General features: G+C 33.8%; 1 long non-coding RNA gene across 3 annotated transcripts in view; it reads left to right on the forward strand.

Annotated features, from left to right (window-relative positions):
- Positions 1 to 27,285, forward strand: part of LOC102160801 — a 973,686-nt gene that overhangs the window by 738,268 nt on the left and 208,133 nt on the right. For all 3 annotated transcript variants that reach the window (XR_002338692.1, XR_002338694.1, XR_002338699.1), the window contains one exon: positions 1,965 to 2,046. This is a non-coding gene — a long non-coding RNA (uncharacterized LOC102160801). The remainder of the gene's footprint in view (positions 1 to 1,964; positions 2,047 to 27,285) is intronic.

Consider the following 27,285-nt stretch of genomic DNA (forward strand, 5'->3'; position numbering starts at 1 on the left):
TTTGATAGATTAGCCATTATAAAAACTAAATCTATATATGCTGCCTGCATGACTTGCAAAGATGAGCCTGAAAAAAATAAATGATTGGAGCAACTCAAATGTCTAAGTGGCAGCATTTAAATATTTTCTATGTGTTTCAGTTAGGGAGGAACATTTATTTTTTCATTTTGAAGAGAGTTCAGTAAGTTAATTTTATTGAAAATTTAAAATTTTAATGCTGATTTACAAAACCTATGAGAAAAAACTGGCTCACTATTTCCTTCTAGGTTAAGCATTAAAACCAAGGTACCAAAATCTGAATCCTTTTGTAATAAGTCTCAAATATTTTATAAGGTCGCATTGCTGACATGCAACAGTGAATAAATAAAGCTGTGATATCTTAAAACCCAATTGAAAGCTTTTTAGACTAATCGATACTGCTCTTCAATTTTAAAAATGCATTTCTCTACATTACAAATGAGGTGAGAGATAATATATAAGTAGTTAGTCAAAAAGTATGGCACAATTCCCTTGGCAACTGCCCATTTCCTAGACTCCATTGCCACGCACTTCGTGAGGGTGTGTCAGTGCTGCAGGCCAAGTAAGGGTCAAGGGTTTGGGGAAAACAGGTGTCGCTCAGACCATTTTACTTGACAGTAGTGAGCACTGAGGTCACTGACCCAGCAGAAGGAAAATCGGCCCAACAACAGTGGCAAGCTGTATCTGTGACATTTTTTGCCCTCCTTTTTACAGCCATTTCCCTTTCGATTCACACAATCTTTTCTTTTTCAACAACACGGGGAGGAATGCTTGTTGCTTCTGGGCCCTAGAAGGACTCAAGTCCACAGATATCTGTGAATTTTGAAATTTAAAGACAGGATGAAAGATTATATTAGGCCAGTATTTGGATGCTTTGATGATAAATTGTGACTTCTGTCAAGAGGTATAGATACAATATGCAGATGAATTAGGCAATGAAACAACTGTTTTTTTCTTTCCCCTTTTGGTTTAATATGCTTTGGCTTTAATTTTCCTAAAACATGAAGTAGATACAATGTTTAATTTTTTATTTGACTTCATTTATTTATATTTCATTTTCTTCTTATTTCTATTTCTCTGTTTCTCTTTCTCTCAATCTTTAATGCTCAGGCTCACTTATACAGACACAAATCACATTTGCTTCTTTAAATAAAGAAGCAGATTTTATAGATTTTTTTAGGGTTTTATTTGAAAAGTATTATTGCTCTTGAAAGTTGGGTACATTTTACAGTATTTCTTTAAAACAAATCTCTAAGTCATCTTTCTACTCAATGCTTACCTCACAAATTAAAATGTTCCTGCTTTTTACTGTACTTTTCAATTCCTTTTAAAGTAGCAATTCTCTATAAAGATGCCATCAGGAGGCATTAAGTGACTTTAAATAATTTTGTAAAATATCATGAAAAGTAGATATTTTACTAGATACTCCAATAATATTTTATAGCTTATGTAGTTGGCATCCTTCTAATACTCTAGAGTATTTATGAAGACAACTGGGAATTAATTTACCAATATTGAGTTTAAACCCACTATAGCATATTATATTGCTTGAGTAATATCAGTATAAATGAAAAAAATGTTCAAGAGTGTATAAAGATGAAAATGGTAGTTAAAAGAAATAAAACAATGTACTGTGATGGAATGGTAATGTTATGAATACCTCTTGGTATATTCTAGAAATTAAAAGAACCTGTTTTTTGTAAATGCAATAGTCACATTTAATTCACATCTGTCAGATTCAGATTTGAACAGCTAAAGGGAAAACTAAAGGAAATGATTGTAGATTTTTTTATATTTGTAAGGAAATAATATATGGTTCAATTTGTAAGCTTGCTTCTTTTTTTATAAAGTGAGAAGTAACAGTTTATTTCCATAAAACAGGAAATAAACTGTTACTTTTACATTTGACATTTAGTTCATACATGTTTCTTTGTTTTGTTTTTCAGGCTCAATTTTCCTACATAATTCAGAGTTGTGGCTTGGGCAATGCCAAGAACCACATCTGCACTGAAATCAATTATCTGTTGGGTAAGTGGGGCAGACATGTTTGATATTTTTTTTAGCTGCAGTCAACTCCAATGTTTACATTTTATCTATAATTTTATTGAAGACTCTTAGGAAAATTTCTCAGTATCACTTAAGATTATTTTGTCCGAAGTGCTTTGTACTCTGGCAGGGTTGGGATCTGCCTTTATGGATATTTTTAAACTATCCTGTTTAAAACTAGGAGGTCTAATATACTGCCATTCTTAAACAAACAAACAAAAAAAGGGAAAGACTAAAATACATTCATTTGTATAATCCACTTTGAATCTAGTACTTATTTTTCATCAAAGTCAAACTCAAGGAGTTCCCATCGTGGCTCAGCGGTTAATGAATCTGGCTAGCATACATGAGAACGCAATTTCAATCCCTGGCCTTGCTCAGTGGGTTGGGGATCCGGCATTGCTGTGAGCTGTGGTGTAGGTCGCAGACACAGCTCAGATTCTGTGTGGCTGTGGTATAGACTGGTAGCTGTAACTCTGATTTGACTGCTAGCTTGGGAACCTCCATTTGCCTCAGGTGTGGCCTTAAAGAACCAAAAAAAAACAAAAAAAAAAGTCAAACTCAAATCAAAATACTTCTAATTGATCACATTGAAAAATTAAACCTCTCATGTCTTCTGGCTGCTGTCATGAAATACCATAAACCGGATAGCTTACAAACAAGGGCAATTTATTTCTCACAGTTCTGTAGGCTGGAAAGTTCAAGATCAAGGCCCTGGAAGTCTTGTTTTCTGGTGAGTGTTCATATATAGTCATCTTCTCACTGTGCCCTCACAAGGCAGAACAGCAAGATCTCTGTGGTCTCTTTTATTAGAGCACTAATCCCATTTAAGAGAACACCTCCCTCAAGACCTAATCACCTTCCAAAAGCCCTACTTCCAAATACCATCATACCTGGGACTGAGTTTAACATATGAATTTGGGGTGGGGGTCACAAGCATTCATCTTGCAGTATCACTCTTCCCTGATATCTCTTTCATCACTTTATTTTATAAAGATTAGGAATTTAGAAGATCAGGATTTTACTTCAGCTGTTTATCCAATCTTCCTTAGAGACTAAGAATTTCCCAAACACCTAAGTATTATCTTGTTATACTTGGCCCTTTGCCTCTGTTTTGCCAGTTAACATTTTCTGTTAATTATTTTATTTTATTTTATTTTTTATTTGCTAAAGACTGAAAAATAAAATGAACTGCAGTTTTATCTTTGATAATATGATCAAATATAAAAATTTCTCAGTATGTTATTGTCCCATTTGTTAAATCTTTACAAAAATGGTGACAAAGCAGTGGGCAACTGTATAAAAAGCATTTAGAAAGATCATGAAGAAATTAATATAAGAAAATAGGATATAGAAATAAAGTATAAGAGAACAAAATGTTGAGAAAGAGAAAGCACAATAAAATTTGAATTAATTAATAGTGAGTGCTAATCACTTATTCAGTATTTACTGAACAATTGCTATGTTCTAAAGGCTGATCTATTTCTATGATGTGCCACTAATCATTTCATATTGAAAATATTTCTGATATTAAATATTTTTATATCAAACCAATGGGTGTTTATTATAGAAAATTTCTCATATCAGAAATATCAAAAATAGAAAAATGAAAAAATCTTTAATAATATTCTTGCGTGCAAAGTATTGCTAATATTTAGTATCTTTTTTCTGCGTACTTACGCTGTTTTTATTTAATTGCAAATATTCTGAGTATTGAGATGTATATTCTGATTTTTTCAATTAAAATTTTTATTATTTTCCCATTATATTAAATATCTAAAATATGGTTTTAAATGACTCTATGATATGTAAACAAATTTATATGCCAGAATTTATTGAATTTTTCCCATATTCTTGGGCATTTAGGTTGTTTATAGTATTTTATTTTAGGTGATGTTACAATCAATATTTTCATTCATAAATCTTTGGTTTGCCTCACCACTTTTCCAAAAAATAAATCCCCCAGTGTGTAACTGTGAGTATAAAAATGATAGTGAGCAAAATTATATCAACTTAAATGTCTACCAGTAGTTTGAAATTATGCCTAATTCTTGTTTCCCCCTCATCCAGTGAAGTATAATTTTTAAAAATACTATTACTCAAGAAACCTTTGCCAATATAATGTATAAAAAAGATTATTTTGTTTTAATTTGCATTTATTTGATTGTAAATGTGGTTGAATATTTTTCATATGCTTATTAAGTATTTGTATTTTTCTCATATCAAATAGCTCTTTTGAGCTATTTTTTTGTCTTATTGATTGGATAGAAGTTTTTACATATTAATGTTTAAACCTCTTTTTAATTGGTAACATTTCATCAAACATTGTTTGCCTTTTATTGTTCTTTATATATACTTAGCATTCTTAACGTTGACCAAACTCAAATCCTTGGAGCTTTCTATTTTAATTAAGAAAATTTTTTATTGAAGTATAGTTGATTTACAATATTATGTTAGCTTCAGGTGTACAGCAAAGTGATTCATTTATACATATATATATATATATTATTTTTCAGATTATTTTCCCTTATAGGTTATTACAAATAAATTATTGAGTGCAGTTCCTTGTGTTATAGAGTAGGAACTTGTTGATTATCTATTTTATATGTAATAGAGTGTATCCTCCTAATTTATCTCTCCCCTCACTTTTCCCTTTGGTAAGCATATGTTTGTCTTTGTCTATGGGTGTATTTCTATTTTGCATATAAGTTCATTTTTATCATTTTTTTAAACTCCACATATAAGTGACATCATATGATATTTGTCTTTCTCTGTCTGCCTTATTTCACTTAGTATGATAATGTCTAGGTCCATCCATGTTGCTGCAAATAGCATTATTTCATTCTTTTTGATGGCTCAGTAATATTTCATCATATACACCCACTGTATCTTCTTTATCCATTCATCTGTCAATAGACATTTATGTTGCTTCCATGTCTTGGCTATTGTAAAGAGTGCTGCAGTGAACATTGGGGTGCATGTATCTTTTTAAATTACAGTTTTCTCTGGATATATGAAGAGGAGTGGGATTATAGGATCATATGGTAGCTCCATTTTTAGTTTTTTAAGGAATCTCTTTTTTGTTCTCTATAGTGGCTATACCAATTTACATTCCCATCAACAGTGTAGGAGGGTTCCCTTTTCTCTACACCTTCTCCAGAATTTATTATTTGTAGACTTGGAGTTTCTGTTGTGGCTGAGCAGTAACAAATCCAATTAGTATCCAAGAGGATGTGGGTTTGATCCCTGGCCTCATTCAGTGGGCTGGGAATCCTGCATTTCCATGAGCTGTGATATTGGTCACAGACAGGACTCAGATCCCACATTGCTGTGTCTGTGATGGAGGCTGGCAGCTGTAACTCCAATTCAACCCCTAATCTGGGAACTCCCATATGTAGCAAGTGTGGCCCTGAAAAAAAAAGGGCAAAAAAAAAAGAAAAAAATGACCTTTTGATGATGGCCATCCTGACTGGGGTGATGTGGTACCTCATCGTAGCTTCAATTTACATTTCTCTAATGATCAGCAATATTGAGCACCTTTTCATGTGCCTTTTGACTATCTATATTCCTTCATTGGAGAAATGTTTATTTAGATCTTCTGCCCATTTTTTGGATTGGTTTGTTTTATTGATATTGAACTGCATGAACTGTTAGTATATTTTGTTTTTAAGTAAAGTTTGGTCAATTTTTTATTTTTGTATTTTCATTACTCTAGGGAGTGGATCAAAAAATATAGTACTGTGATTTATGTCAAAGAGTGATCTGCCTATGCTTTCCACTAGGAGTTTTATACTGCCTGGGCTTATATTTAGGTCCTTAAGCCATTTTGAGTTTATTTTTGCGTGTGGTGTTAGAGAATGTTCTAATTTCATTCTTTTATGTGTAGTTGTCCACTTTTCCATACATCACTTCTCAAAAAGACTGTCATTTCTCCACTGTGTATTCTTGCCTCCCTTGTCCTAGATTAATTGACCATAGGTGCGTGTGTTTACTTCTGGGCTTTCTATACTGCTCTATTGATCTATAGGTCTGTTGTAGTGCCAGTAACGTACTGTATTCATTACTGTATGTTTGTAATATAGTCTGAATTCAGGGAATGTGATTATAATTTTTGGATTTGGACTTATTTTCGAAGTCTGTCTCCATGTAGAGAATTGAGAGGTAAACTGACAGATTTTTCTTCTACTTTTTATTTTATCATCTAACACCTTAATCCTTATAGAATAATTTTGGATTGTGATATGAAGCATGAGTACTGACTAATACATATGCCCTTACTAGTGACTTCTGCAGGTAATCTTCAGGATCATTTTGACTTCAAAAGTAGGCAAATCAACCTATTAAAATAAATAGTCAGGATGTCAAGTTCAGGAAATATCTCTTTCAGATTTTGATTAGAATTGCATTGACTATCTAAATTAACTTTAAGAAAAAATTGATAGCTTTTAAAATTTTACTAATACATCTAAGAACAATTTATGTCTCTATTCAAATAATAATGTTAAGATTATGGTGATTTACAATTTTAAACAATTTTAAGCAATTTTACAAAATTTATATTTTTATGTGATATATTTACTATATATACTATACTATAATATAAATATATACTATAGTATAAAGTATACTTTACTGAAGTTGCCATCATGGCGTAGTGGAAACAAATCCAACTAGGAACCATGAGATTGAGGGTTCAATCCCTGGCCTCAGTCAGTGGGTTAAGGATCTGGTGTTGCTGTGAGCTAAGGCGTAGGTCACAGATGTGGCTCAGATCTGGCTTTGCTCTGGCTGTAGCATAGGGTGGCAGCTGCAGCTCTGATTAGACCCCTAGCCTGAGAACTTCCATAAGCCTTGGTTGCATCCCTAAAAAGCAAAAAACAAATAAATAAATGAAGTGTACTTTATCATATATTACATATTAATGTAAAATTTAATGGTAAAACTTTATAGTTAATAACACTAAATTATTAGATAACCTCATATTTTCTTTAAAATATTTTAGTGTTTTCTTTTTTTTTGCCATTTCATATTAACTTTATTTTTTTTGTGAGCTTAGAGATTTATTTCTGCTCATTGAGATCTTTTATTTTTTCTATTTTTTATTTTATTATTATTATTTTTAATAGTTATTTCCCCAATACAATTTTTTTTTCTACCGTACGGCATGGTGATCCAGTTACACATAATGTACACATTCTATTTTCACACATTATAATGCTCCATCATAAGTGTCTAGACATAGTTCCCAGTGCTACACAGTGGTGTTTTATTTTCTTGATATTGAAATTCATTATACATAAATTTTATAACTGATTATTAAACATATTAGGAGAGAGATTAAAAGGGGAAAATAGCACCACATTTAAAACTTAGACTTTTTTTAAAACTACTTAATGAATTTTATTACATTTAGAGGTGTACAACAATCATCACAACCAAATTTTATGGCATTTCCATCCCAAACCCTCTGTATATCCGCCTACCCCACAATCTGTCTCAACTGGAAACCGTAAGGTTTTCAGTCTGTGAGGCAGTATCTGTTCTGCAAAGAAGTTCAGTCTGTCCTTTTTTCACATGTCAGTGAAAGCATTTGATGTTGGTGTCTCATTGTCTGATTGACTTCACTTAGCATGAAAATTTCTAGGTCCATCCATGTTGCTAAAAATGCTGGTATTTTGTTCCTTTTAATGGCTGAGTAATATTCCATTGTTTATATGTACCACTTCTTCCTGAGCCACTCCTCTGTCAATGGACATTTAAGTTGTTTCCATGTCTTGGCTATTGCAAATAGTGCTGAAAATGAACTGTAGGTACATGTGTCCTTGCGAGTCGTGGTTTTCTCTGGATAGATGCCCAGGAGTGGGATTGCTGGTTCAAATGGGAGTTCTATTTTTAGTTTTCTGAGGCATCTCCATACTGTTTTCTACAGGGGCTGCACCAATTCACAATCCCACCAACAGTGTACTAGGGTTCCTTTTTCTCCACACCCTCTCCAGCACTTATTGTTTGTAGACTTTTGGATGATGGCCATTCTAGCTGGTGTAAGGTAGTACCTCATAGTGGTTTTGATGTGCATTTCTCTGATAAAGAGTGATGTTGAACATCTTTTCACGTGCTTTTTGGCCATCCATATGTCTTCTTTGGAGACTTGTCTGTTTAGATCTTCTGCCCATTTTTTGATGGGGTGGTTTGTTTTTTTGGTATGGAGCTACAGAAGGTGTTTATAAATTGTGGAGATGAATCCCTTGTCAGTCAATTCATTTGTAAAAAGATTTTCTCCCATTCTGTGGGCTGTCTTTTCATTTTGTTTAGGGTTTCCCTTGCTGTGCAGAAACTTTTAAGTTTGATTAGGTCCCATTTGTTTATTTTTGTTTTTACTGTCATTACTCTCAGAGGTGAATCTGAGATGTTGCTGTGGTTTATGTCAGAGAGTGTTTGGCCTATGTTTTCCTCTAAGAGTTTTATAGTGTCTGGTCTTATATCTAGGTCTTTAATCCATTTTGAGTTTATGTATGTAATGGTGTTAGGAAGTTTTCTAATTTCATTCCTTTCCATGTGGCTGTCCAGTTTTCCCAGCACCACTTATTGAAGGGGCTGTCTTTTCTCCATTGTATATTCTTGCCTCCTTTGTCATAGATTAGTTGACTGTAGGTGCATGGGTTTAATTCTGGGCTTTCTATCCTATTCCACTAATCTATATTTCCATCTTTGTGCCAGAACCATATAGTTTTGATGACTGTAGCTTTGTAGTATAGTCTGAAATCGGGGAGCCTGATTCCTCCAGCTCCATTTTTCTTTCTCAAGATGGCTTTGGTTATCCTGGGTCTTTTGTGCTTCCAAACAAACTTTAAAATATTTTGTTTGAGTTCTGTGAAAAATGTCCTGGGTAATTTGATAGGGATTGCATAGATTGCCTTGGGTAGTATAGTCATTTTCATAATATTGACTCTTCCAATCCAAGAGCATGGAATGTCTTTCCATCTATTTGTGTCATCTTTGATTTCTTTCATCAGTATCTTGTAGTTTTCAGAATACAGGTCTTTTGTCTCTTTAGGTAGATTTATTCCTACGTATTTTATTCTTTTTGATGTGATGGTAAATGGGATCATTCCCCTAATTTCTCTTTCTGATCTTTCATTGTTAGTGCATAGAAATGCCATCAATTTCTGTGTATTAATTTTGTATCCTGCAACTTTGCCAAATTCATGGATGAGCTCTAACAGTTTTTTCTGGTAGTGTCTTAACATTCTCTAGGTATAGTATCATGTCATGCAAATAGTGATAGTTTTACTTCTTCCTTTCCAATTTGGATTCCTTTGATTTCTTTTACTTCTCTGATTGCTGTGGCTAGGACTTCCAAAACTATGTTGAAAAGCAGTGGCAAGAGTGGATATCTTTGTCTTGTTTCTGATCTCAGTGGGAATTCCTTCAGCTTTTCACCATTGAGAATGATGTTAGCTCTGGGTTTACCATATATGGGTTTTATTATGTTGAGGTATGTTCCCTCTATGCTCACTTTCTGAAGGGTTTTTAATCATAAATGGGTGTTGGATTTTGCCAAAGGCTTTTTCTGCAAAAAACTTAAGACTTTTGATTCAAATGTAACTGGCTGAGTCCTGACTTTGGAAAAATGCATATTTCTGGCAAGATTATATACCATACCAATAGTTCTATTTCCCACATATGAGGTTGGGAGAAAGATGAATATATGCAAAATATCCAAGAATATTACTAAAGTATGAATGCATTGTTTCTGTAGGAATTACTAGCTCTAAATAAAATGAACAGAAAGCAAATATTAAGACAGGTGACAAAGGAGGGCAGGAACTCTGGGATCAATACTATTTTACTATACTATTAAATCCAAATGGGTAAGTTAACTGTCTGAGAATGTGAATTTTAAATGCTAAATTAAGGCCTGAAAAAGAACAAATACTCTGCAAAGGAAATGTTAATAACAATATTATATATTATAAATATGTAGCTATCTCAACAAAATATAGAGGTTAAGCATGAAGGTGAGCATGAGCACGTGAAGAAAGTAAGAAAGTAACATTTTCTAAACATCTCCTATTCATGTGGAAGGGAAAAGAAGAGAAGAACAGGAAGAAATAAATTTATTTCTCAGAACCTATTTTACTGCAGATGAGAACAGGTCTTGGGGAAAAGAAAGTAAAACGTTTTGAGGTATATAAGAGTGAGGAAATACCTAGCATTTTCTTTTCTAATCTTTACAGAGGAATATGTGCCTGATTATGCTAATAGGATAAGGAGGACCATGTCAATAAAATGGTAAATAATAGTATTACTTTCAAATTTACAAGGACAAAATTGAATGAAAACAATATGTATTAAAGATATTTATTCCTAATATGTAAAATATACTTAAAATCAATAATAAAAGAATAATTATTTAAAATGAAAGGATTTGACCCTTTAAAAAAACTGAACAAAACATTCACAAAATAGCATATACAAGTTAATAAAACTTGGAAATTTGATCGACATTTTTTCCATCACAGAAATGAAAATTGAAACTCAATGGACCATTCCATCCTATTAAAAGAACCAAGAAAAGAAAAAGAAAAGAAAAAAAGACCTACAATGCCAAGGTTTTAGAGTAATAGTTAATTTCTTAAATTCCTGGTGGGAGTAGAAAACCTAGGAAAATTATTTGGCAATTTCAATCCTATATTTACTCAAATGAACTTAAAACATATATTTATAAAGTACTTGTGCAAGGATATACATGGCAGCTTTTTTTTTTTTTTTCCCAGCTATACCTGTGGCATGTGGAAATAATTCCTGGGCCAGGGATTGATCAGGTACCAGTAGCTGCAGTGACAATGCCAGGTCCTTAAACACAAGAGAACTCCTTCATAGCAGCTTTATTCATGATGTCTAAAAACCTGAAATCAACAAAATAGTTCATAATTTGTGAGTCTATTTACAAACTATGATTTATTCATATAATGAATTACCACCAGCAGTATAAAAGTAAGAAATTAGTGAAACATCCAAATACCTGGAAGAATCTCCAAAAAGAATTTTTTTTTTTTTTTTTTTTTTGCTAAGGTGAAGCTGTATCTACAAATTCTGAGGAGATGGAAAAAGTTCTATTACTTGACTGAGGAGATGGAACTGTTACTACTTGATTGAGGTTGATGGTTACATGGATTTATATATTTGCCAACTAGAATATGTGTAACAATACAAACTAGAGAACTATGAACCCAGCTCATTTATTAGTCTTGAGTTAACAACTATTGATTATTAAATTTAATGAAATTACAATTAGAGTCAAACAGTACTATTATGCGAATTGGATAAAATGATCTTAAACTATATGTGGAAGACTAAATAAATAGGAGTATAAATAAAAGTAATTGATTAATTGAAATAATATGTAGAAAATAAAGTCTAGATGGTTTTCAAAAGTCTTCACAAATATCTCACAGATTACATATGCAATCTGGGTTTCTGTCAGAGATCTTAAACAAGAATGGAAATCTAGCTGCCAAAAAAGGATAGGCATGTTCAATCATATAAAAATGGAAACTTTGTATAGTAAAAGATTTCTAAAATTCCAGAAGCAATGTAGAGTAAGGTGAATGAGGATGTCTTACATTGTTTCTAATCATGCACAACAGAATACTATATATTAACTTTGAGCAAATTATTTAATGATTAGTAATAAATGAAAGCCTTCAACTCATATAAATTCATTTAATTTATTCAACAATTATGCTGGTGGCACCTATTATATCCCTGCCATGTCCTTGCTGCTGAAGATAGAGCAGCAAATAGAACCAAAGAGGAAAAACCTGCCCTCATGGAGCTCACATTCTAAATGAGTAAAATGAGCTAACAACTAATATGTAATAAAAAATAAGTAAAAATAAAGTAAAATAAGCATTAAAGGACATAGTAAGTAAAATATATAGTGTGTAAGATGGTGATAAGTGTAGCAGTGAAAAACCAGAGTGACATATCACGTATGGTGTGTGTGTGTGTGTGTGTGTGTGTCTTTCTCCGACTTTCTTCAGTACAAATGTACATGTCAGAATAGGTGGAGTTGAATTTAACCAAGTTGGTGATTTTGCAATGAATTAAAAGAGGAGCATGGGAGTTGGAAGTATATATGAGGGGGCAAATATAACTGACTGAGGAAGTTAGCTGTGTAAGGAGGACAGTGGGGACATAAGGGTAATTAGGATCATGAAAATCTGGTAGAATCAATGGATTACAGGTCCCCCGGGGTCAAGGATTGTTGAAAATGGGGTTTAAGAGAGTAAGCTGGAAACATTAGATGTGGTAGTTACAGAATGACAAAATCAACATCAGGTTACAGAAGAAAACAGTTGGAATTCTCACCAAGTTTAAATAAAAATAAAAATAATATCTTTGTTGAGATTCATGAAAATTCCCATTCAGTAGTTTGTTTTGGACTCAGGTTTTAAGAGATTGTACAGTATTTAGCTGTGCTACTGGACACTGAGCTCTTTCCAAAAAACTGCTAAATGTGCTATGAATATACCATAGATCTATTTTTTTATCATTTTTCCTAAAATGTTTTAGGAGCCATCAACATAGTTTTTGAGGGCAACATCATTTTTTAACCTCTGAGTATTTTATATACTTAAGAAGTGTACCTTTTAAGCTTCATTACCCATTTGTTATATACATATATCTATATGTTTATGCCTGTGTTTATATATATATGTATATATTTGTGCCTGTGTGTATATATATGTATATGCCTGTGTATATGTATAAACATAAATACAGATAAATGTATATATGTGAATGTATATAATATGTATATATAAACATATATAAAATATAAATATAAGCATACATAAAACAACTCAAAGGATTAGGGACTCCAGCCCTCTGTGCAGTCAAAAATCCGATTGTAATTTTACAATCAGCCCACCCTATGTATCTGTGGTTCCACATCTGGGGATTCAAGTAACCGAAGATCAAGTAGTATTGGAGTGTTTACTATTGAAAAGAATCCACATTTATATGGAGGTACATAATTCATACATGTGTTGCTCAAGGTCATCTCTCTGTCTATCTTTTATGACCAATAATGCTTTTTAACATTAATTTTGAAACTCATATTTGTACACTGAAGCATTTTAAATAATATTTGTTCCCATATAATAACCTTTTCCATCTACTCTATATCTAGCTTATAGTAGTTCATTTTTCTACTGTTTATTTTCTGTCCCTCACATGTGTTTTGTAAGGTTTCAATGCCAGAATATCAACCCTGATCTAACATTTATTTTTGGTTATTGAAGCCAACATAAACATCCTCTATTTTTAGAGAATGAATGTGAAATCATTTTGTTATGCTATAAATGTTTGCAGAATTATAAATTTATATAAACATTGTTAGAATTATTTTTTCTATAAAATTTTAATTGGTACTAAATTCCTATTTCCTTTATGCACATGATCTCTAAAAACATCTCTTTAGAAATTCAAATTTTCACAGGGAGGAGGGAACTTAGATCAATCGTGTTTAGCATTTTATATACTCTGTCCAAGATGATAATGCATGTTCTATTACTCTAGTTTTATAAGACATTCATGAAACGTATTAGCATATTAAAATTTCTACAAAGTCCTGTAGTAAAGAAATCTGACCAAACTTGATATAGCTTTCCCCAGATATATTTGATCTGAAAATATTACCCATCTTCCTTTTTTTTCCTGAACATATTAATATCTCACTGAAGAAATGCTTCTCAGAACAGTTTGAGAAATGTTGTTCCCTCTATAGATGAGTAAACAGAGACATGGGTTATTGATAGATTTTCTAAAGTCATGTGGCTATTTATTAGCAGAAGATCAGAACTAATTTGGACTTGCAATTAAGTGCTGTTTCTTTTGTCATTTGTCTTCTTGTACTTTCTTATCCCCATGTTGGGCTGGCTCATGCTGGGCTGAGCCATAATGGAGCCTGAAACAAAAGGAAAAATCCGTAACACTTATCCTGTCTCTATTTAAAATATTGATAGTTTGTTTTCAATTGATTTATTTGTATAAATTTTAATTTAAAAAAATTGATTAAAATATTATCTTGTTGCTGAGTTTTTTGTTTCCCCTTATATTTTGTGCTTGAGAGAGTTCATTTGTCTACCTAGGCATGGCTTAGATTATCCCAACAAAGCTATATGTATCTTGGAATATCCAAATCATTCCATATTCCGAATTATTTAAAATCTTAATGAATTAGTCAAGTCCCCACACCAACCTTTGGTGACTCCTGTTCCTCACATTTATAGATAGAAATGTGCACACTACCCTCTGCTCTTTTATTCCTAGGAATAATAGAGTGTCTGTCCAATTTAGGGGTGTATCAGTTTACAAATAACATGTAGATTATAGCACACTTTCTGAAAGTCTGAGATTTTAATTAATTTATAATTAACAACGCAAATCTTCTATTAACCTGTTCTGATGTACAAGGGAATAAGCTTGGGACTGAGATTACATCTACTCGTTCCAGTTCATGAAAATGCATGTTCACCAGCTCAGTGAACTCTAATACTACAGCATTTCCCAGAGTGTGTTTCAGAGCAGGGGATGTTAATGGGTTCAGGGGAGAAAAGAAAATTAATAATAAAATTAGTTAGATAGATAAATATCTGAAGGAAACTAAAGAGGACCTTTATTTCAGGACTTTTCAGAGCCTTTAATATGCTAATGTCCTTCAGGAATCTATAAAAAAAAAAAAACCTTATAGAATACAGTATTTTTCAAACATATCTTACTGCAGAATGTGTGTGTGTGTGTAAACTTTCCTATAGAACATCTATAGACCATCTGTTATGGCTCTATTGTTTCACAGATATCTTTAGAAAGTGAATCTCTAATAGACTAGTCAAGCTTGGATTTTGTTTTGTAAGAAGTATTTTCCAAATAATGTGTATTTCAATGTTCAGTGTTACCATTTTGTTTTCTAGTAAGTGTTCCCCTTATCCCCAAGATCAGCCAGGACTCTTCTTGGGGTCTGGGAGAAATAGTAAAAATTAATTCTTTTAATTTATGACAATTTATGAGAATAGATTTTATTTTTGTGATCAACATGACTACCTTTACACATTAAAAATTTTTGTAATTTCCAGGTAGCTGTTACCCACTTAATAAAAGAGTTCCTCCTAGTCAATCACATTGGGAACAGCTTACATGTTTATTCCTATTGGCTCAGATACCTCTGGCTGGTTTACTTCAAAAGAAATTTTGAAAATTTTGAAAATCTAATCTTCCTTTCCTATTACACCTTTATTGTTTTCCATATACAATGCATCTCATCCCTCCCTACTCATCTGGCCATCCCTGAGGCCTGGGAGGACTTTTATTTTGTCCTTACTCTCAGAGATGCTGACGAAAGTAATTTCTTACCCCCAACCCCATACCCAATTACGAATTGAAAAAAAATAACACTGATCTACTGAAGATTTAATAGGAAGTCTAAACTTGGCATTCCTGAAAATAAATTTGAAAATCAGTTTATATTTTAGAGAAATTTTGGATAAGTTGTGATAATAGTGCTTTCAACTGCAAACAAAGATCGAATACTGATCACAGTTTAAATCACTGCCTCTAACTCCTCTGTCTCTTTTGTTTTAGGTGTAGACACTTCCATAACATGTCAAAGTCTGTAATGATAGTCTATGTTTCAATAGTATCAACTACCCCATAACATGCCCAGGCTCATTTGCCTAAGTTAGTTTTCATCTCTGAGCAGCCCACCAACAGTCCATTTGTTGGCCACACACATGGACTCTATTTGGATTAGAAAGTAATTTTCTCATCTTTAGCAGCATATTTTAAGAGTTTGAGTTTTTCAAAATGAAATAGGTAATTGCTGTTTATAAAATATTGTGATGGCACCGAGTCTGTAGCAACTAAAAACATTTCAGTGTTTGCTGCAAGGCATGAGGAGACAGTGACACAGCTCATTTCCTCAGCCGAGCTCTCTTTGCTGCCTTGTACAACACTTATTTCAAAGCACGCCACAGCTTAGAACTGTCGTGATCCCCATTAATATAAAATCATTGACCCCTGCTCCTGCTGGTGCGACTAAATTACATTCTGCTGCTCAGCGGCAGCCGCACATGGGGCCAGCGCTTGTAGTCATCGCCAGGTGCCTTGATGCCAGCGCAGCCCCTCCTACGCCCAGGGTTTGCCTTTAATGAGGATTAGGCACCTTCAAAGATCTAGGAGGACCCACTCCCAGGATGGAAGCCTTTCTAATGGCATCTGGGCTTATCGTAGGCAGTAATTTAGTATCTCGGAGGAGACTGGAGAGAGATTCATTTCTCACCTCTAAGAAATTGCAAGAATGTGTGCTTTTGTGATTGGCTTTTTTCCCTCTCTCCCTCTCCACCAGCAAAAATTCAAGAGCATTATGCCTAACAATATCGTGTTTTTATGAAACCTAGATGGTGGGTGTGGTAAAACAATACCTCAAATTATGACATCTCTCAGGTGGGGAAATTCCTCTCTGATACTGTTAACTCCTGATGTGCTATTAACAAGGCTAAACCCACTCACAGATGCCCCACACTCATTTCATCTTTGTTATTTCCACTGGTTCGTTATTCCGCTATAATTTCTTTACAAAAGGATGGATAACCTGATCCCGAATGTGGTCTGTTTTCTCACTGTGTGGTCTCTTTTACATCATCAGCTCCTGATCCTCTCCAGCTTGCCCTTCCACACAGTACCCCTGCTCTTTGAGAGCAGGGCCATCAGGGGTCTGAACCTTCCTACAGTGGGTTTGGAATTTGCAGGAATGTTCTCTGTGCTGCAACAGCAATCATTCTTGCCTTGATTGTTAAAGGAACGAAGCAGGAGAGTTAGGTAGAGTAATGAAAATAGTCATTGAATACAGAAAACATACTTTAGGTGTTCAAATGCCTCCCTTACATAAACCTCAGAAAAATGAAAAAAGTAATTAAAGATTACTCACACATATGGTATTAAAATAAGCATGATCGTGTGACTGTATATACATATATTCACACAATCATCTGCAGTGTGTTTAGATAAGTTCTTTATATAGCCAACTGTTAACTCAATAAAAAGCTCAGAAATAATTTATCGTCAGAATAAAATCTGGTGTCTGAAGCATTATTTGTGGAAAAATCGGATGTTTTTGTCAGGTAAGGGAAGGAATCTACGTATTAAAGTAAACTGAAGTTTAATCCGGGAGAATTTGTATGATAATAAATCAGTTGATTTTCTCAGTTTTATTTTTAGTTGGGAGACCAAATCATGAAATTTTCTGAATATAGTAACCTTCAACAAGGTTTTAGTTTTTAAATATATTCTGGTAAGAAACTGTGCTTTAACTGAGGCTATGTGCATGCAGTAACCAGTCAGCGAGGTAAAATGGGACAGAGTTTAATCAATACTATGCTGGTCACACTGACTGTGTACCGAGACTTTGTCTGAATTTTCTACTCTGTGATTCCTATCAGAAGAAACAAATTAAGTTTTATGGCCGTAGGGAGTATCTGCGGAGAGTTCTCACTAACTGCAGAGAGGTTAAATGGTCTACACTATTTAATTATAAAATTTACCAATAGTATTTGCTGATAAATCTGTTTTAAATAAAAAATAGGCTAAAGTTAACAATATTAAGCAAAAGCATAGAATTTCTGAGGTTGAATTTATCTCTGTGAAATATATAGATGATATAAATAAAAGTGTTCACTATACTTTTTAAAAGACTGATTTTTAGTTTCTGAAATTATTTTTTCCCTGAGGTTTAATTGATGAAATTCCGTATCTGTATTAACAACTTGCTCCTGAAAGCTGATACCCAAACAGAGGCCTTTCTTTCCAGAAGGGTGTCCTAACCCCAGTCACACGTCTGCTAATTTGGCCTTTCTCTTAATCTCCGAAGAACTTGCTGAACAGAAGTGAAACTATGCACGTGCTAATGGCTCGCGCTCTGCAAACTCCCCTCTCTCCCCGAGAGTGTCTGGTGTGCAAAGCTGAGCTGGAACAAAGATACACTAATTATTCCCCATTAATTTGTCTGCTTGAATGGTCCTAAATACCAGAGTGATTAATTAGCGCAAGGCAGCCGGGGCAGGATGTCACACCCTTCTCTGCGTTTAAGTGTCGGCAAGGTTGTGCTCAAGTGTTGACAACAGCATATCTTTAATTTTCTCCAAGAAGAAAAGTTTAGTCAGTACAATTAATTTGAGCTTGGCTGGCTTGCAGGAATAAATGTAACATGTGGAATGATATTACTGCTGTATAGGCATTTTTTTTGCCTCCTTAGGGTACAGTAAAACTTTTTTGGCAACTCCATTATTGAATAGTGTATTTCTATAATTGTTTCAATTTGGCTTAATTACTTTTGTGCATTTTGCAGCTAAAAAAACATGGATCATAAAATAGAAATTATTATTCATAATAGGTTGGGAAGGACATAGATGAATGAATATGTAGATAAGAAACAGATAAAGAATGACATGAAATTTGGCATCCTTTTAATGTATGCACTTTTCTCTCAGGGACTGAAGTATACATCAGCAGTATAAAAATAATTTGAGTGCACTTAGCCCCTAAAAGATATAAATCAATTTACTCAAAAATATATAACTGAAAAGTTGCTTATGTGACCTAATTTTTTTAGAAGTGGCTTTTGCTGATATTTTAAGCTTTACGAACAGTATTTTGCCTAGATTAGTCTTCTAACTAGTAGTATATATATACATGTATATATTATTAATCACTTGTAAAGAATAGTAGAGTAATAGGTGATGTTTAGCACTTTCATTATATTCTTTATTTTTGGTAATTTTATTTGTCAGCATGCTTTTCATAAAGAAAAAATTAACTCAATTTTAAAACAATTATGTACTATTTAAAGAAATGAAATGAATCAAATAAAGTAGCTGCTTGCTTGTACTGTTTTCCCTGTTTTTAAGATTGAACTACAAACATAATTCTGGAATAGAAACATAAAACTATATAATTAGGAAGTAGCGTGTTTCATTTGTTACATTATATTTCTTGGCTGTTACTGATATTTTAAATTAATTCATTTTGCTATGGGCATGCTGTTTTGTTGTGTTTTGTTTTCAAACAGTGGGAAGAGGGAAAAAAAAAAAATCAGAGAGTGCCATGCAGCCGGCAGCATGGATGTTCGCATCTTTTCTTTCACGGTCTTCCTCAAGCTCTATACAAACCCAAAAGGCTATTCAGCACCAGGGGTGGGAGCACCGAGGGAGGGAAGAGGTCACCTCTCCCATCTCTCCATGTATCTCATTGTTCATCACTTGTCAATGTATTTCCCACACACCATCTCCAGCCACTCTGTGCCTCATCCTGGCTGCTGGTTCCATGACCTCCACGACATTCTTCTCTTTTCCTCCATTCCCCACATCTACAGTCTTGTTTTGTGTTTTAATTTTTCCCAGACTGTGGGTGCTATAAGACTGTCACTCTGGCTATATAGGGTTGTAGAAAATATTTGTTGGAACAACTAAAACAGAAGTTTCTCAGTACAATGATCCCTGACTCCTACTGCATCTTATTTTTTCTCTTCCCTCTCCAATTTCTCCACAAGTTTTCACAGTGGTTGTTAACTTTTCACTGAAGCACCATGTGTAGAGAAAAAAGCACAATCCCCAAGCTGGAAGTTTTACTTCCAGTAGCAGTTTAATTAATAGTGCAATTTAAGGGAAACAAACAAACAAACACTTAACCTATTGAGCCTCTTTGGCAAAATTACTAATATTTGCTCCATGGAGATGTAATGAAATAGGAAATATGATTCTTCATCCACTTTGTTTAACAGTCTGCTACTCCAGGTAAAACAAGCGTAGCTGTATTTTCTTGGCACTTCATAGTTTATTAACTATTGACTATATTTGCCACTTCTATGTTAGTGGCAAATATAAAATTATTGGCAGTGTTTATATTTGATTGAAATGAGGTACATCCCATTCTGAGGTTCGCCATTTATCCTCTGCCTCAGCAGAGAAACCTGGAAAAATTTGAAAGGGTGTTGGGCCTCTTTATATCATAAGAAAGAATGACTATCACTGAAATATTTTTGAGACATGTTTATATCTTTGAAGAGAAAAGAACTAAAAAGCCATAGTCAAAGTGCAATACCATCAATTTCTTGCCTCCCTGTATGTATGCACTGCTTCCTACATCAAGAGATGGAAATCTAGTTTTTCTCCTCTTGAATCTAGCCTGAATTTAGTGACTTGCCTTTTCTTATGGTTACAGCAAAGTGATGCTTCAAGATTTTCAAACTAGGTCTTGAGAAACTTTGCAGTTTCCCCTGGATCATGTGGTATGCTTGCACTTATGATGCTTCCTTTAAGAACCTGTAAGAAATTACATGAGAGAGGTACCTGGAGAGGTCACATGTAGATGCTCTGGTTAACAGCTCTAGCTGAATATTCATGTGGTACCCAGCATGAACTGATCACCATCTTGGATATCTAGCCCCGTCAAACCTTCAGAGGACACCAGCATCAGCCACCACTTGTTTGCAACCCCTTGTGAAACTTTGAGTGAAAATCACTTAGCTGATTCCATTTGACTCAGAGACATGTGAGAAATGATTATAAGGTATTACTTGAAGTCACTAAGACTGAGGATGATTTGTTATATAGACAGAATAATGAAACAACAGCAAAGCTACCTATTAGCATAATTTAAACTTTTTATATCATAGTGGCAAGTCAAGATAAAATTCGCAGCACTAAGTTGAATAATTGAGGAATTATATTTGTGTATAACAGCTATCTTCATTCATTCATTCATCCATCTATAGCTTGGCTACTATAAGCCAGAATTTTTGCTCACTATAGTCACTGAAGAATTTTTGTAAACAAAAGGTTTAGTTCCTCAATGCATATTGATTTAGAAATGTACATTATCAAAATAATGTTTGAAAATGCAATTTAACATGTACATCTTTAATAAACCATTATAAACTATTTTCAGAACTGACATGAGATTCCAGATTTTGAACTATGATGATTTATTCTTAACTCTAAATTACACAGACTCCTAAATATAAGAATTCCTTGAACAGAGGTATTTGTTTTGTTAGTGTTTCTATCTTCTAGTGAGAGTAGAATGGAAAACTAACTAGCTATTAGGATAATGACACCTATTTTCCCCCCAGTTCCTTTATAAAATTATCCTAATAGTAGTGACATTACTCTTGGTCTTTCAGAAAGATCAGTGTCGATAACATCTTATGTGTTGTGGACAACACTGGCCACACAAATCATTCCTTTTGGAAAAAAAGTAGATGAAAACAATTTACGGACTCAACTTTTTCAGAAAATACACATTTTTCCCTTTGCTCCTTGACTTTGGCCTTCTTTGGCAATTCCATCTGCTTTTCTTTATCACCTTTGAGAGTTTGTTCCCTGCTGGACCTAAGGTTTCAAAACTCACAGAGTGGAAATGGTTTATCAAAATAGCCTGTGCACCTTAGACAGAGGAAGTGACACAGGGTAGAATGTTTAGTATTTGGATATCCTGCAACTTGTAATATCTAAAGCACTGGCCCACTTCCCCTAGTTTCTGTTTAGTGAGTTCCTGGCTGCTTAGAGCCTGGGAGAGGAAAAAAGATAAATGATTTTCTTTGGGGAAAAAAAAAAATCTCAAGTGGAGCTTACCCCATATTGAAAGAAGCACTGAGCAGTGTAGATGGCAACTGTGCTGAGGTCTCTTGAACATTAGCTCACATCCAGGAATTCCTTCATTTCCTCAAAGTGTTAACATTCTTATGATAAGAGCATTGCCCAAGTAATGATAAAAATTCTGTCTTTCAAAAGAGGGCATTTTTGAAAAGTGTTCACTTTCTGCTGCCCATTGAGAGGCTTTCTGAAACAATATTTTAATGTCTAGTATTATACTGACACTAGTATTTATAAGCCTTGCTTCACCTGCAGCATCTAAGTGTGAAGTCAGTATCAAAGACTCTCAAATATCAGCCAAAAGTCTCCTGCCAGGCAGTTACACCAAAACCACCTGGAGAGTGCATTCAAAATCTGGAATTCAAAATCCCCACCTTGCTGGGATGAGGCCTGAGAGTCTGCTCTTGCTTTCATCTACCATCACATGTGCCTGTGTCCAAGATTCCTTCCACAGAACTACACTGCTTTGAGATGCTCTGTAAAAGGAGAATTCTGTCCTAGAGAGACAAAATGCACATGATCATGTCAAAGTCTTCAGGATATTTAACTTGGCTTAACTAAGTATTCCCGGACTTATTGGACCTTCAAAGCATCCTTTAATAAATATTTCATGGTGCACATTTGGAGAAAAGAAAGTTTAGAGAGATGCTGAGGTGCTCCTTCAATTAAAATTTAACAAAACTTTCTTTGATTTGCAAAATTTATATTTTCTCGCTCTTATAATGTTTCCTGTAAGCCTGATCTTTGTGTTTTGTTTTGTTTTGTTTTTCTTTACTGGGTGTGTACTCTCTGCTATAAACTAGTATGTTTTCTAATATATTAGTATTTAAAAAAGAAATTACCTTAAAATTACATGTGTGCCTGAAATGTTCAATTTTTTCCGAGGCATATATATTACTCATTACTTCAAATATCTAAGTCTAAGAATTTACAAAAAATAGAAACAAAATATTTCCCTACAAAGTAAATAGTCACTAGAACAATTCACCATATCCTGGCTTGTACTATAATTAGTTACGGACATGAATTTTCCCTCACTTGACTCCAAGATACTCAAGGAAAAGATATCTTGCTCACTTTGCCATATTCATAAGCCTTTGCTGAAACCAGATTTCTTCTGAATCATAGTATCAATGTACAGATGCTATTCAGTATGAAGAATTCACATGCTTCAGTAGTTTGCTGACTTTATCAGGTTTCTGTGTTGTGTTTTGTTTCTCAAAAACAAGTGATACCTCATTCTCAATTTGTATATTGGAAACATCAATAACTAACCATTCATTTCAGCATAAAAATGCAATTGTTGATAAGCTCCTTGAGGACAAGAATTATATTTTTACTTTTCTTTGCTCCACTTAGACCTATAATGCACTTTTACACAAAATCATTCAAAGAGTTGTTGTGCAGTGTTTTTTGCATCGCCAAAAGAAAAAAAACGTTGAGTCACCTGCGACCATTACAATTTCCTCAATATAATGTTTTTCCAAGAACCAAAAATCCCAGACTTGACATTTACAGCAACATAGGTGCCAACTGTGGGCTGTTTTTGCACTAAGGATTTTCCCTGTTTGCTTTTTCTGTTCCTTGCCCTTGTTCCTACTCATTTCCAAAGCTCTGAATATTCGCTTAGGTAGTTAAAAGTTAAATTTCAGAGATAATAAATTTGAGTGGGCGTTTTATTAATGGCAGCAGTAAACAAGTGAGAGTTGCATTACACTGTGATAAAAGTTCTTCAGCTTCTGTGGGCCCTTGTGTTCCTAGATGAAGAGCCAAATGGAAATGTTCAGTAAAACATGTGTGAGACTGCACAATGGAACAGTCCTTAGATTTTACATCGAGCTACATCAGGGTCACGGGAGGTGTTTTATTAGCACAGTCAACAATAATATCATGATTTTTATTAGGAGGAAAAGGTAGTGAGAGACTACTAATTATTTTTCAGCCTGAGGGGCATTTTTTCTTAAAATGAGTGTTAATTTGATCATTGTCGTGCAGTTCACAGATTTACATGAACTTATTTCACTGTGACACATGGTTAAGAACCAGACGAAGATTGTTGCTTTATTAATGGTTTTCAGTAAATGTATTCAAAAGTGCTAACTGTGTGGGTGCATGGATGATATTGATAGCACTTGGAAGGTTGCATCCTTTTGGAAGTAGCTAGCCTGAAGCCCTTTTCACGTGATATTTTCTTTGTTCATGCAGTGAGATGTTAAGCCTACAAGAATGAAATAAAATCCCAGTGAAATAAGAATGGTGTTGTCTCAGATATTACCAAAGTGGCTTCTCTAGAAACGTTTCCTTTCTTGTTTTTCCCTTCCCCCAAGAAGGCAGGCATTAAAGACATGAGAAAGCCAGCGATTTTTCAAAACACTTGCTCTGGCATAATCAATGAAATACTGCACAATGTTTTGGTTGTTAAGTGTTATAGAATAAGCCTAATCTACTAACCCTTACACTAAAAATTCTTGCCAAGTGTATATCTGAAGCTTATTTATTATGATTTTCTCTTTGATCTGCATGCATATGATAATCTGAAAATAAGACTCTTAAGCTAGTAATGACCAGGATCATTTTATCTTTTTTTCAAACATCATTAATTTGGTAACATGTCTTACAAAAAATTCCTGCACTGATATGGTAAGAGATTCCACATCAGGCATATTTTAATGTAGAAAAAGTCTTCAAAAAGGGCAAATTTTTTGTTGTTGTTTGTCTTTTTGCCTTTTTCTAGGGCACTCCCTTGGCATATGGAAGTTCCCAGGCTAGGGGTCTAATCAGAGCTGTAGCCGCCGGCCTATGCCACAGCAAAAAGGGCAAAAATTTTAATATGGAGAAGTAGAGAACCTGTGATTCATTCTGCAGGATTTTCTGTTTAATTTAAATTTGACTTGTTTTTAAAAATTTAGTGCATTTGGAAAAAAATATCCTGAATTGGACTCAGAAAATTGGCAAGTTTTATTTTTTTTTGACATAAGAATTTCATTAATTTGAGGGAAATTCCTATTTAAAGATAACAATTTTAAGTGATATTACAAATATAAAAGTGATTTATAAGTCATGAAGTGTATCAAGATTTTATTTTATTACTCAATGAATTTATTACATTTGTAGTTGTACAATGATCATCACAATCCAATTTTATAAATTACTGTCCTTATTTAATGAACTATCAATCTGAATGTCAGCCATATTGTTATATATTTTATATATTTTTAAATGATCAACAGCTACATAAAATTTTTCACATATCGCATACTACATAACAGAATAATATTAAAAGAGATATGGTGAGTGAATGCCAATAAAAAGTTGATGTTTATTCCATGGCAAATATAGAATATAATTCTTTTTAAGGATATCCTTATTGTTATAACTGCTTGATATAGTTGCTTTTAACTCTTACTAATGGGAACTGGATTTAACAAAAAATGCATTAAAACTTAATTTTAACCTTGCTATAAAATGAGAGAGTAAATACAGCACAACATTCAATAGCATTATTGGTCAAAAAAATTGTAAGTACTGTTAGGAAATAATCTCAATTATACTTTTGCCTTTCTTTATGGGAGGAAGAGATGACTTTTGTCCCAAGTGCAATTTACACTCTTGATTGATGAGGGGATTTCCCTTTAAATTATTTCTGCGTATTGGGAAACATACCTATGTGAAAAAGAAATTTCTCCATGTATCTATCTGTATATCACTCAACATTAACCAATCTTCTTTTTAAGGCGTGTTAAGAATTCCAATTTTCCAAGAATTCAAAAACACAGTTACAGATTTTTGGCACACTCAGAGACCTTGGAAATCATTGAATTCATTTGTCAGATTCTTAGCAGGACTTGAGAAATTTTGTTCATTTTTTTCATTGCACTTTGCCATAATTCCTTTCAAAAGCCTCATAGCTTTGCATTGTAACAGTGGCTTGTGGTCAAGGCATCAATGTTCTGTTTACACCTGAGCAATATCAGCCTCCTTGAAAAGGCAGACTTCCAGTGGTCTACATCTCCTGGAGCCTCTGCGCATGGCCGCAGACTGCTGGGCTGCAGCTGGCTATGAACAGTTCCTGATGTAATTCACACTCTTATCCCTAAAAACATCTGGTTGGGAACATCTTGAAGTCATTTTAATTATTTCTCAGAAACTTCACAATAAATCAGATATATGCTAAGTTTCAATGTCAGCTGAAGATCTCACCAAGGATATTTTGATAGAGAAAAAGCTGTATTGTGGACACCAATTTGGCTAATGAGTAGTCATGATTGAATAATGTCTCTTGTGTTAAAAGAGAATTTTAACTTACCGATTGCTGATTTAGATGCATGCTTTGTTATTCAGAGCCATTTGTCACCAAGAAAACTGACTATTGCAAAAAGAAAAAAAAATTCTTGTCCACGTCTCTGAACCACACTAAATTAAGACAAAAATCAAACCAGAACCAGTCTTACACTAAGACAAAACCCATCACACAGCCTGCATTTTTTTTTTTTTGTCTTTTGTCTTTTTAGGGCCACACCTGTGGCATATGGAGGTTCCCAGACTATGGGTCTAATCATAGAGGTAGCCGCTGGTCTATGCCACAGACACAGCAATGCCAGATCCAAGCCTCATCTGCGACTTGCCCCACAGCTCACAGCAATGCCAGATCCTTAACTCACTGAGCAAGGCAGGGATCAAACCCGTAACCTCATGGTTCCTAGTCAGATTCATTTCCACTGCGCCATGACAGGAACTCCCCTTGTTCTTCTTAAATGTTCATTTATTCCATACACTTAAGATAACTTCGAAATAAGTATGGGGGCTTTGAAAACTTAATTTAACTTTTTATTTACAGAGGATAGAATTAAGGAGTTTATCTCTTTATTTTTTAAACATTTTATTGAAGTTAGTTGACTTAACAATTGTTACAATTAACAATATTATGTTAATTTCTGCTGTACAGTAAAGTTATTTAGTTAAGTATTTTATATACATTCTTTTTCGTATTGTTTTCCATTATGGTTTATTACAAGATATCAAATATCTTTCCTTATGCTATACAATAAGACCTTGTTGATTATCCTTCTTTATGTAATAGTTTGCATCTGCTAATCCCAAACTCCCACTCCATCCTCCCTCACATTCCTTCTCATTGGCAGCCACAGGTATGTACTCTGTATCTGTGAGTCTGTTTCTGTTTCAAATATAAGTTCATTTGTGTCATATTCAGATTCTATGTAAGTAACATCATATGACATTTGTCTTTCTCTTTCTTCCCTTAGTATTATAATCTTTATATCCATCCATGTTTCTGCAAATGGCATTATTTTATTCTTTATGGCTGAGTAGTATTCCTGTGTGTGTGTGTGTACCACATATTCTTTATCCATTCATCTGTTAATGGACAATGAGTCTGCTTTCATGCCTTGGCAGTTGTAAATAGTGCTGCTATGAACATAGGGATACAGGTATCTTTTAGAATTATAGTTTTGTCTGAATATATGTCTAGGAGTTGAATTGCTACATC

This window comes from Sus scrofa, chromosome 1 (assembly GCF_000003025.6).
Source record: "Sus scrofa isolate TJ Tabasco breed Duroc chromosome 1, Sscrofa11.1, whole genome shotgun sequence".
Taxonomy (NCBI): domain Eukaryota; kingdom Metazoa; phylum Chordata; class Mammalia; order Artiodactyla; family Suidae; genus Sus; species Sus scrofa.